Raw genomic sequence first — 11,112 nt, 5'->3', positions numbered from 1 at the left:
TAGAACCCTCATTGTAAAAACGTCATAGTATGGTGTGTTGCTCAAAAAACATTAGGACCCGGCTGTCTAGGGTCGCAGGGGAGCAACACAAAAACAGGACAAATGCTGGTTTCCAGGGGGTTAGAAGAGTATTTATTTGAAAGAGTAAGTTTACAACAACACAACATGTGAGGGGGTTAAAAGCAAATGGGTGTTAGTAAAATAAAAATAAACAGAACTAAAAGTGAACTTCACATTGACATTGATGGGCATTCCAACCAGGAACAAAGTAAAAGATAATCAATATAAAATTTTTTTTTGTTAAATCTTTGTTAAATGTTTTACCACCTTTTAATGTTTTTCTTTTTAAATGATTCATTGTATTTTCAGTTTAATTCCTATTTGAAGTTTTATTGTCTTTAAAATTAAATTTTCTGATTAAACATTTAATTTTTTAGTTAAATGTTTTGTGTTTTTAAAGGTTTTATAATCTAATTAAATGTTTTGTATTTTTTTAAATGTTTAATATTATTCTTATTTAAAAAGTGTTTTTTTTAAAAAAATGTTTAATATTATTCTTGTTTAAAAAGTATTTTTTTGAAATGTTTAATATTATTCTGCTTTAAAAAGCATTTTTTAACTGTTTAATATTATTCTTGTTTAAAAAGTTTTTTTTTAAAAATGTTTAATATTATTCTTGTTTAAAAAGTATTTTTTTGAAATGTTTAATATCATTCTTGTTTAAAAAAATTTTTTTTTAATATTTTAAAATTATTCTTGTTTAAAAAGTGTTCTTTTTTTTAAATGTTTAATATCTTTCTTGTTTAAAAAGTTTTTTTTTTTTTTTTTTTTTTTAAAGTTATTTTTTTGGCCTTTTTTTTGGCTTTATTTAGGTGCAGTGAGAGAGAGACAGAAAACAGGGGAGAAGAGCAGAGGGAAGACATGCAGCAAAGGACCACAAGTGGGAATTGAACCCGGGCCGCTGCATCAGAGACCAGCCTCTGTACATGGATCACCTGCTTAACCTGGTGAGCTATACTGGCACCCATACAATATATTTTTAAATGTTTAATGTCATTCTTGTTTGAAAAGCGTTTTTTTTAAATGTTTAATGTCATTCTTGTTTAAAAAGCGGATTTTTTAAATGTGTAACTGTCTGAGGTATTTTCTCTGTAATTTTTAATAATGTTATTTTAAAAATTTTGTTTAATTTCATACTTACGTGTTTTGTATCGTCTTTAATTTTCTAATTCAATATTTTGTCTGTTTAATAGAGTTAAACATTAAATTACATTAAATTATATTAAACAGACAAAATATTGAATTAGAAAATTAAAGACGATACAAAACACGTAAGTATGAAATTAAACAAAATTTTTAAAATAACATTATTAAAAATTACAGAGAAAATACCTCAGACAGTTACACATTTAAAAAATCCGCTTTTTAAACAAGAATGACATTAAACATTTAAAAAAAACGCTTTTTTGAACAAGAATGATATTAAACATTTAAAAAAAAAATTAAACAAGAATAATATTAAACATTAAAAAATATACTTTTTAAACAAGAATAATATTAAATATTTAAAAACATACTTTTTAAACAAGAGTAATATTAAATATTTAAAAATATACTTTTTAAACAAGAATAATATTAAATATTTAAAAATATACTTTTTAAACCAGAATAATATTAAACATTTAAAAAAAATACTTAAAATTTTTTTTAAAAAAGTTTTATTGTAATAATTTTTCCCCCTTTGATTTAATTGCTTTTTGTTATGTAGCTTATTTCTTTAATCTTTTTTTCTGTCAAGATTTTATCCCCAACCTTAAAAATGAAACAAACCCTTAAATCACAATGAAAATACTTCTGTTGTCACAATCATGAGTTAGTCAGTTATTCAGTTTATCAATTCAACTTTATTTGTTTCGCACCTTTCACACGGATGACAAAACTAAACAAGCAAAGAGAAAAAACAAAAAACTATGCTAAAACTATAATTAAAACTCAAAAACATATCAAAAAAAAAAAAAGATTTAACATGGTAATAAAATATGTTGTGTCCAGGGGATGGAGTTTATTGAAGTCTTCTTGGGCTCACATGGGAAATCTTTTAAAATATAAACTTGATATTCAGTCTAAGGAAACTGGGAACTGCAGAGCAACAGAAGAAGCAACAGTATCTCCTGTTTTCTCCTTTAATGAGTCGACTCTTCTTGTGCTTTCAGACCAAAGAACTACAGACTCTTCACAACCTGCTCAAACTCTTGGTACAGGACCTCACCACACGTGTCAAGAAGGTTTCCGTCTCATTTCTACTCTGAAGCTCACCTTCTCAAACTGCTGACAAATGTTTCTGCTGCTCTAAAGTCTGGTCTCCAGAACTTCCTAAAAACTCTCAAAGTCTCTTCTGCTGCAGGTTGCTTTGTAGAACTGTTCCAGAAAACCTCACTAAACCACATGGAGGGGCCTCAAGATAGTCGTCCAAATGAAACCATACAAAAACCAAACTAGTACAACCCAAACGCTAAAGTCTCCTGCAGCCTACCAGAGAACCTCTGAGAACAGAGAATCAGGACAGGAACTCTTACCTTCTGGAGAACCAACGTTGGTTCACAAACAAGAATACAGAATGTGTCTGACCAAAAATCTCTAAAGACTCACAACAGCCAAGATAAAGACACAACTCAGATGCACTATACCACTAATCACTGCACACATTAGCACCATGTGCTAACTGTGTCTAAAGCACCACATTTACCAAGACAACTATCCAGTACAAAGCCCTAAAACACACCAAGAAACACATTAAAGACGATTTTACTGCTGGAAGCTGCAAGCCAACGCCTAAAGAACAAACCAAAGCAACAGAGCCAAACCCGGTTCTGTGGTGAAGAGAAGCAGAGGAAATGTTTGGCTGCAGCTAAATAAAGCAGGAAGACACTGAGCTGCTCAGGTGTTCCTGATAACACCTAGCAGCCACCTGGACAGCCAATAGGAACACAGCTTACTGGAAGTCCAGAGGGCTGGCTTAGTGAAGGAGATTTAGTTTAAAGTTGAAGCAGAAAGTTAACAAAGAACGTTGAAAACCACCTTCTGATACCTGAAATCTCTGAGTTTTCACACAAAGAACACCTGAACAAGTCAAGCTGGTTTCATAGGTTTCAACCCTCATTGTAAAAACGTCATAGTATGGTGTGTTGCTGAAAAAACATTAGGACCCGGCTGTCTAGGGTCACCAAGGAGCAACACAAAAACAGGACAAACACTGGTTTCCAGGGGGTTAGGCGACTATTTATTTGAAAGAGTAAGTTTACAACAACACAACATGTGAGCAGAAAAACATCCCTAAACATCCTTAAATGTAGACTAAAAGATGGTTTGGAAGAAAATTCCACCTACAATCCTCCAATGTAGACCTAAAAGGTGAGTTTAATGGTTTATGCCACCTAAAATTCACTACTGTAGACCTTGGAGGTTGGTCTGATGGTATATTCCACCCAACATCCTTGAACATTGACTTAAAAAGTTTGTTTAATGGAATATTCCACCCAAAGTCCTTCGATGTAGACCAAAAAAATCTTGGTGTAAAGATGGTTTGGAGTAATATTCTACTCTAAAATTTTCCACTGTAGACCTAAAAGGTTTATCTGATGGTATATTCTACCCATCCTGGAACATTTACCTAAAAGGTTGGTTTAATGGTATATTCCCAGAAGAACCCTTGAACATCGAGTTTATTGGTATATTCCACCCAAAATACTTGTACGTATACCAAGAAGTCAGTGTAATGTAGACCTAAAAGGATTGTTTAAAGGAATATTTAAACGATTATTTTCATTATTTAATAATCTGTTATCAGTCAGAACCCTGGCAAACTTATTTTCATCAGTTTTTTAGTGGAAGTCACAAATAAAGGAGCTCTTGGTTTTTCCTGGCGTTACTGAGTCCAAAGCTGCTGTTTCAACACAGACATGTTCACTTGCATCCACAAACCTCTCAGCACTCAAACACCCACAGACAGGAGGCCGGCTGGGCCGAGGCTCGGCGGCGTCCTCAGACCCACGAGTCGGGGAGTCGCTGAACTTGTTGGTCCGGTTTGAAGGCCTCCATGTGGTCCAGTAGAAGTCCACGTAGTCGGTGTTGGCTTTGAACCGCAGCGACTGGCCGCCATCAGGTGGACCGGCTCGTCCTCGTAGGGCTCCTCCTGTAGCCTTGAGGGGACCACAGGAACATTCAGTAGCTGTTGGAGTTCTTCCTGTCAGGCTCGTGGTAGAACAGCTCTGAAGAATCTTGTACTTGTCTTATCTGGAACAATCTAACAGCCTAAACTGTTAACAGCAGTGTAAAGAAGCAAACACACAGGCATAGATTAGGACTCAAACTAGATTTATTTTAGAAAACGAATCAACTTGGAGACATTTCTTCACACATGTGGCTGAATAGGAGGCCGTCCAATCAGGTTAGAGGTCTTCACTCTGTAGGTTGTTTGCTTGGTGAGACTCTTGGACCTCCATCAGCTGACATGGATGTTTAATGGTCTTCTTCTCTAGTGCCAGATGATTCATCCATGAATTCAGCAGCTACAGACTGAAATGAAGCTCATGCTGCAGTTATTGAATTCCTGTTCCAGATCAAATGTTCAGAGCTCACCTTGAATGCATGCGGTCTGCTGTCTGGATAGTTCTTCTCATTGTAGTCTTCAATAAAGTCTTTTTCCTCATGTCAGGATGTGGTGAGACTCTTTCTCAGTCTCTGCAGACGTCCCTCATTGTGCATCTCCAGAGAAGAAACAGAAAAACTGGTCACTGCTTCAGCATCACAAACACTATCCAGCATTGAGAGTGTTTTAGGAATTACTTCATTGTGTTGTGAACTTTGAAGGAGCAGAAACTTTACAGCTGCCAAAGATATGAGCTCCAATTCTGGATGTTTTAGGAAATGAAGTTCATCAAATGAACACTTGATATTTGCTGATAACTCATTAAATTCCTGAAGAAATCAAACATAAAAACCTGTAAACTCTCAGGCAGCTTTTGTTAAAGTTTGTCTATAATTTTATCATCATGTTCTGGAACCAGGACTCTGCAGAAGTTCCTTCAAACAGATACTTGTGTGTTTCTATTTAAGGCCTTAGGTTTGAACGTACAGCAGAGGATTAGAAAGGAGTGATTTTAATATTTAAATCAGTCCAGTAAATGTTTGGAGTAAAAATGATAAAAAATTTTGATTTAGATAGATTTGTGTCAAATAATATTGTAGAGTCTCACTTAAATATATCCAAATGAGTTCAGTGTATTTACATTTTATAGAATATTTGATTTCTTAATCTCAATACTGTAGGGTCTGACCCTAAATATTATAATAATGATGTCAATTTAAATAATATTTTAGTGCAGAGTCATAAACGTTAATCAGCTAAACTTACATAATAAATATCACTGCACAATCTTAACCTGAACATTCATATTATTGAGATAAATTTACATAAATCATGATATTCTAGAGTATTAACTGGAATATTTCTAACATTAATCTTTTTGTATTGTGCTGATAAACAACAATAACCCGACTTTCAGATAATATTTGTTAGCTGTGATTGTGAGACTAAATTCCTCCACATTCTGGAACTGGACTGCAGAATTTAACACTCATGTATCCATGGCAACGCTAACGTTTCTCCTTCTTACCAAAGTTCACAACACAAGTAAGGATTTTAATGTAAAACTTCAGGGATGACTGCTGACCATAAGTATTCTGATCAATACTTCATGATCAATATCAGGACAGATGTTCCAACTCCAGCTGTTCCATTAGACTGCAGTTATTCACAGAGAAATTAAAACATCACATTCCTCATAAAAACTAGATGGGACTTTTATGAAATAAAGTGTTGGTGAATAAACAGTGTAAAAAGTGCAAAGCAGCTCCATTAAATCAGGAGATGTGAGACTTCCACAGCATGGATCACCATCTGCTGTGTTGATTCATAGCTGAATGTCAGAATGAACTGAGCTAGAAAAGCTGCTTTGAGCTGCAACATTACGGTCTGACAATCCAACACCATCACAGTTTTCATCTGGTTGTTTTGCTACAACATGCTGTGAAGTTCAGTTTTTACCTGAATCAATACAGAGATTCTATTTCTAGTCAAGACTGGAATAAAAATTAAAATGTTATGAGGTTATTAATGCAACTAGATCCTTTCAGATGGAAGGATTTACTTCTAAGTTCTAATTCAAGTTTCAGTTGGAGCACATTGCATTCACAAAGAAAAACAGCGATACCTTCATAGCAACATTTAATAAACCTAAAGCTTCCCTGTTGGCTCATTGGTAGAGTTTGTTACTGAGCTTCTGAACCTTAAATCCAGTGAGACGACCATCTTCAGTCGAGGCCAGTCAGAAAACTTCAAGACCTTCCATCGGCTGGACCAGATGTGGCATCGTCTCCCTCTGAACATCTGTATGACAGGAGAAAAGACAGAAATCGAACACAGATCACAGAAATACAATTTATTCACTTTCATCATTTTATAAAAGTAGCATGAATTTTATTAAAACTTGACAATATCAGTAATGAAAGTAAATGTTTTTATCTTGTGTTGAAGCTAAATTTAAAGTCAATTTTAATGACAGTTTATCCTGAGAGGAGTGAGAATGGAGTTTTTCTTTCCTTTTTGAACATTCTCTCAAAATATTCTGTTTATTATTGGCTTTAGAAGCATTTTTCTTATTTATTTTTAGATACCTCAGACTGATACACTTTGCTGGTTTGCAGATAATTTCATGTACAATGACAATAAAGATCTTCTATTATAACATATTGCTAAAACAAGAACTGCAAACCTTCTCAACCATCTCTCAGGCTGCAAAATTCCAACTGCGACCAAGAATTATCTGATGTAGTTATTATTATAATCTTTACTGAACCAGCCCTGGAATTAATAAAAATCTGTATATGGATATGATTTTCTCTGATGGGACCACTATGGAAGTCGTAGTAACAATTAACTATCCTTTGAAGGGAAAGATTAGGTCTTCTTCAGGTGGATAAAAAAAATGCTCTCCCTTAAAAAAAACAAAAAAAAAAAAACTGCATACAATAAAGTAAATGTCTTCTGCACTGCACACATACTACACTTTTGTATAACTCTGGATGTCAGAGTAAAGGCAGACAGATCCACCAATCAGCCACAACATTCTGACCACTGACAGCTGAAGAGAACAACATCCATCATTTTGTTCTAATGTAACGTTCTGCTGGGAAACCTTGACGTTCATGTGGATGTTTGACATGTACCACCACCTAAACACTGCAGGACAAACAACCCCCTAGTCTCCATGGCAACAGCAGTCCTTGATGCCAGCTGTTCATGAGTGGTCCAAGGAACACGACAGAGCTAAGCTGTTCACCTGGGTTCCACACTCCCCACATCCAGATCTGATTGAGCATCTGTGGGATGGTCCAGGATCAGCCTGGTCTAGGTAGGACCCACCCTGCAACCCACAGGACCCACAGAATCCACAGGACATCCCCAGAGGTTCTGATGAACCACTGGGTCAGAGGAGTTTTAGCAGCATAAAGGGACCAACACAGTATTAGTCAGGTGGTCAGAATGTTATACTGTTATATTGTCATGCTGATTATATGATCAGTAAATGTTACCATCAATTATAACGTCCACATTGATCAGGGGAAAAAAAAAAAAACTATCAGTTCATTCAGAAACTGTGGGGTTAAACCTAAAAACACAGACCTCAACAGCAGTTTGTTTCAAAGCAGAAAACCAGCTGATTTTCACTAAAGAAGCTTTCAAAGCAACAATTAAATGACAGTTTTGTTCTCAATAAGTTCACAGAGTCAGAGTCAGCCAGAATAATGTAGACACACATCAGGAAAAGAAAAACTTTTAAAAGTATTTCATTTGTATAAGTACTTCTACACATATAGATACCTCTTTTTAAGTTTTATCAAATCACGATAACTCTGTGTCCTGTTCTACGATGTTTTCCCAACAGATGGCATTACCCTCATGAATGGAGCATCAACAAGTGACGTCAGAACAGAAATGTCTGGAAGCCAGTGGCCACCACTTTGAGCACCTCTTGTAATTGTAGAGGCCAAAGATAACTTTTATTAATCTCGTGATGTCTGAATAAATTTGGTATTGAAATATTTATGCAAGTTTTTCTTTTCCTGATGTGTGTAAACATTATTTTGCCTGACTCTGTATAATGGGTTTCTGACAGGTCACCAGGCAACATCTTTTTATAATAATGACAAACATACCTGCATTCTACAGGAGTGATTTTCCTCATGTGCAGGTAAAGATGTGTGAGGAGCTTAGAGATGACAGGAGCAGGAGTCATCCTCACTAATTCAGCTTCCACCTAGAAACAGAAAGACCACAAACAAACACACTGATATACTCTCAAACGTTCAACCTCACAGCCTCAAAATATCTGTTTAGGAAGTGTTGTGTTTCTAAATTCTGCTGAAAGCATTGACAGACATTCTCTTACAAGGTTGTGTAAAAAGCAGCCTGTCCTCTGAGCTACTGAGAAATTTTCCTGAACAAAGTTTCTACGTGTAAATCAGCTCAACAAAAACTAAAGCCTCAGTCAGAGATAACAGGTATCACAAATTATAAACAACTTTCTTTGTTAACTCAGACTTTCTGCTTCAACCTCACATAAAAAGGGGAGTTTAACTCATCAGGTGACTGAAAATGAAGGGCCTGTGCAGTTCTAGATCCAAAAGTAGGATGTTTCAACTCATGTTTTATTACAAATACATGCAGTAATAAATAAATACAATGGCTGGTTGTTAGTTTATTCACTATTAATGTCATTTTATGTACTGGATTGAACTTGAGCAGTGGAAGAAAGAAGGAATTTAATGAAATTATGGAGATTCAGAGAGGTAATGTTGCGCAATGTTAAGCGCGGCTTAATTCAAACCAACTGAATGTTAAACTTCAGTGCAGCTCAACGGGTTTCAGTTAACCTTAAAGTAAAATAACTTTTTTAAAAGCTAAAATACACAGCAGAGAAATACAGGTTGAGAAGTTCATTCTAATGACGGACAGCTGCGTCAGCAACTAACACAGGTGTTCAGCGGTAAGTTAGCCACCTGTGTTAATTAGCCCGCTAGCTAACTTAGCCGCTTAGCTAGCTAACTTAGCCGCTTAGCTAGCTAACGCGTCCGGACCAACTGCTCAAACACGACAAAACACAACTCTTCACAAGTCGCTGACTTAACGTACAACAAAACAACGCTACTGGTTAGAAGTATTTATCTTCTTACCGTGTTTTACTCCAAAAACTAGGTCACCAGCAGCCAGATATGCTACTAGACGTGCCGACCATATATCTATGGTCTGACCAATCGCTGCTCTCTGGCTCCGCCCTCTGAGAATCTTGTTGTCGTTTGGCTCCACACTTGCTGATGACTACTTCCGGTCTCAGAAAATGAAAAAAACCTACCTTTTTTTCGTTTCTGTCTCTTACTGATTTTATTTTTTTGTTATTCTAAATATAAAATGAAAATCAAAGCATTTGTAAAATTTCGTACATCCCTTTTTGATCATGAAAAGGAACAACGCCTTGTATTTCAATTTTAATTTTTGTATTTTAAAACGAAGATCAAATAACCACTCGTTTTTTGTTTTTCAATACCCGTTTCAGAACGGAATATCCAATTGCCAGATAAATAAACGGACCTATGAGTCACCACATGGCTGCTTTTAAAGTGTAATGTTCGGTGTGTCATTTATGACATGTCTTACCTGCCGCGCTATCTTGCTGTTTGTCATAATGCTAATTACATGCATTTCTGTTTTGTTATCTGAGCTCAGTCCAGGCTTCCTGCACACACAATGCTTGTGTTTTTTCCCTCCTTTTCTACAACGCTCTTCAGAAACCCCCACGCCAGCTTTCCAACACATGCGCTCACTTTCAGACATGATTGAACTGATTATAACAACCCAGGGTTTTAGGCATTTAATTCATTCCTGATCCCTTAATAATACATTCCTTACCTGTTAATTTCAGGATGTTTCTGTCTTTATTTCCCATGCCGACAAACAAATAAAAAACAGGAAAAAGGGGAAAATAGGGATTTCTAGAAATGGTTATTGTCTTAGTGTGTTGTGCAGAACTTTGTACACTTAATCTTTAAGTAAATACATATTTCTGTACTTAGAGGGAAGTTTTTCACTTCATCCAATGTTTCTGAAATGTGCAAATGATTGCCTCCATTCAAAGATTATCCTGTTGCAAAACCCCTGAAATATTTGACCACCCGCTCACATCGCCCCCTTCCCCAAAAAGGGGGACCGAGCCTTTTCTGCCCCAGAACAAGCATCCTATTGTTGGGTGTTTGGGTGCAGCTGCGTGGTCTTTCTGTCTGATGGGTTGAGCATGTCTGCCCGGGAAAACAATATTCAACAGGACTGCGCCTAAGGACCAGGGGGTGACCTGGAGTTCATGGTCAAAGCCGGACAATCGGTGGGAATCTGTCACATGTGAGAGGTATGGCAGCCTTCAGGTACAGCAAGGCCATTGAACAAGCACATCAAAATGCCGCTGCAGGGAGATAAGATGTCCTCATGGCTGCAGTTATCAAGATAGAGCTTTAATTTACTGTAAACAGAGCATAATACCAGTACCATTGTGCATAAATCACATGGCTTAGCACAAAACCGCACTGACGCGGGGCTGCAACTCAGGGGAATAAAGCTCAGATGTACTGCAATGCATATATGATGTTTGGTGAGATAATGAAATTACTTGCTTCGAGCCTCGCGCTGACTTTGTGCCCTCATCACAGTTCGGCAGACGTCTAGCAGGCTTGTATTTGTGAGCCTTGTGGGAGTTTAATGCAGTGTTTGCAAAAGCCTTCGCACCTTTTATTGATTTTCATTTTAAACTTAAGATAAACTCCAAGCTCAGTTATGGAAGTCAACTCATATGAGCAGTGCGAGAGAAAAAGATTTAAGAGGGGTTTTTAATCTGCTAATTGATACCCATCTGCAGGATCCTTTTGTCTTCTACGTGTCTGTCTCAACCTGTTAACAGAATTGTTGAATTGAGCAGAATGAAAATTAATAACAATCATACTCTG

General features: G+C 36.3%; 1 long non-coding RNA gene across 1 annotated transcript; it reads right to left on the bottom strand.

The window, feature by feature from the left end:
- Nucleotides 1–2,881: 2,881 nt before the first annotated feature.
- LOC129350226 (uncharacterized) lies at nucleotides 2,882–8,693 on the bottom strand. The gene is made up of 3 exons (XR_008603576.1): nucleotides 8,278–8,693; nucleotides 4,418–6,448; nucleotides 2,882–4,316 (listed from the first exon to the last, which is right to left on the bottom strand). It is a non-coding gene; the product is annotated as an uncharacterized LOC129350226 (long non-coding RNA).
- Nucleotides 8,694–11,112: the final 2,419 nt, after the last annotated feature.

Source organism: Amphiprion ocellaris, chromosome 2, assembly GCF_022539595.1.
Source record: "Amphiprion ocellaris isolate individual 3 ecotype Okinawa chromosome 2, ASM2253959v1, whole genome shotgun sequence".
NCBI lineage: Eukaryota > Metazoa > Chordata > Actinopteri > Pomacentridae > Amphiprion > Amphiprion ocellaris.
The sequence above is the reverse complement of the archived record's forward strand: the minus strand, read 5'-3'. Positions and strand labels throughout refer to the sequence as shown.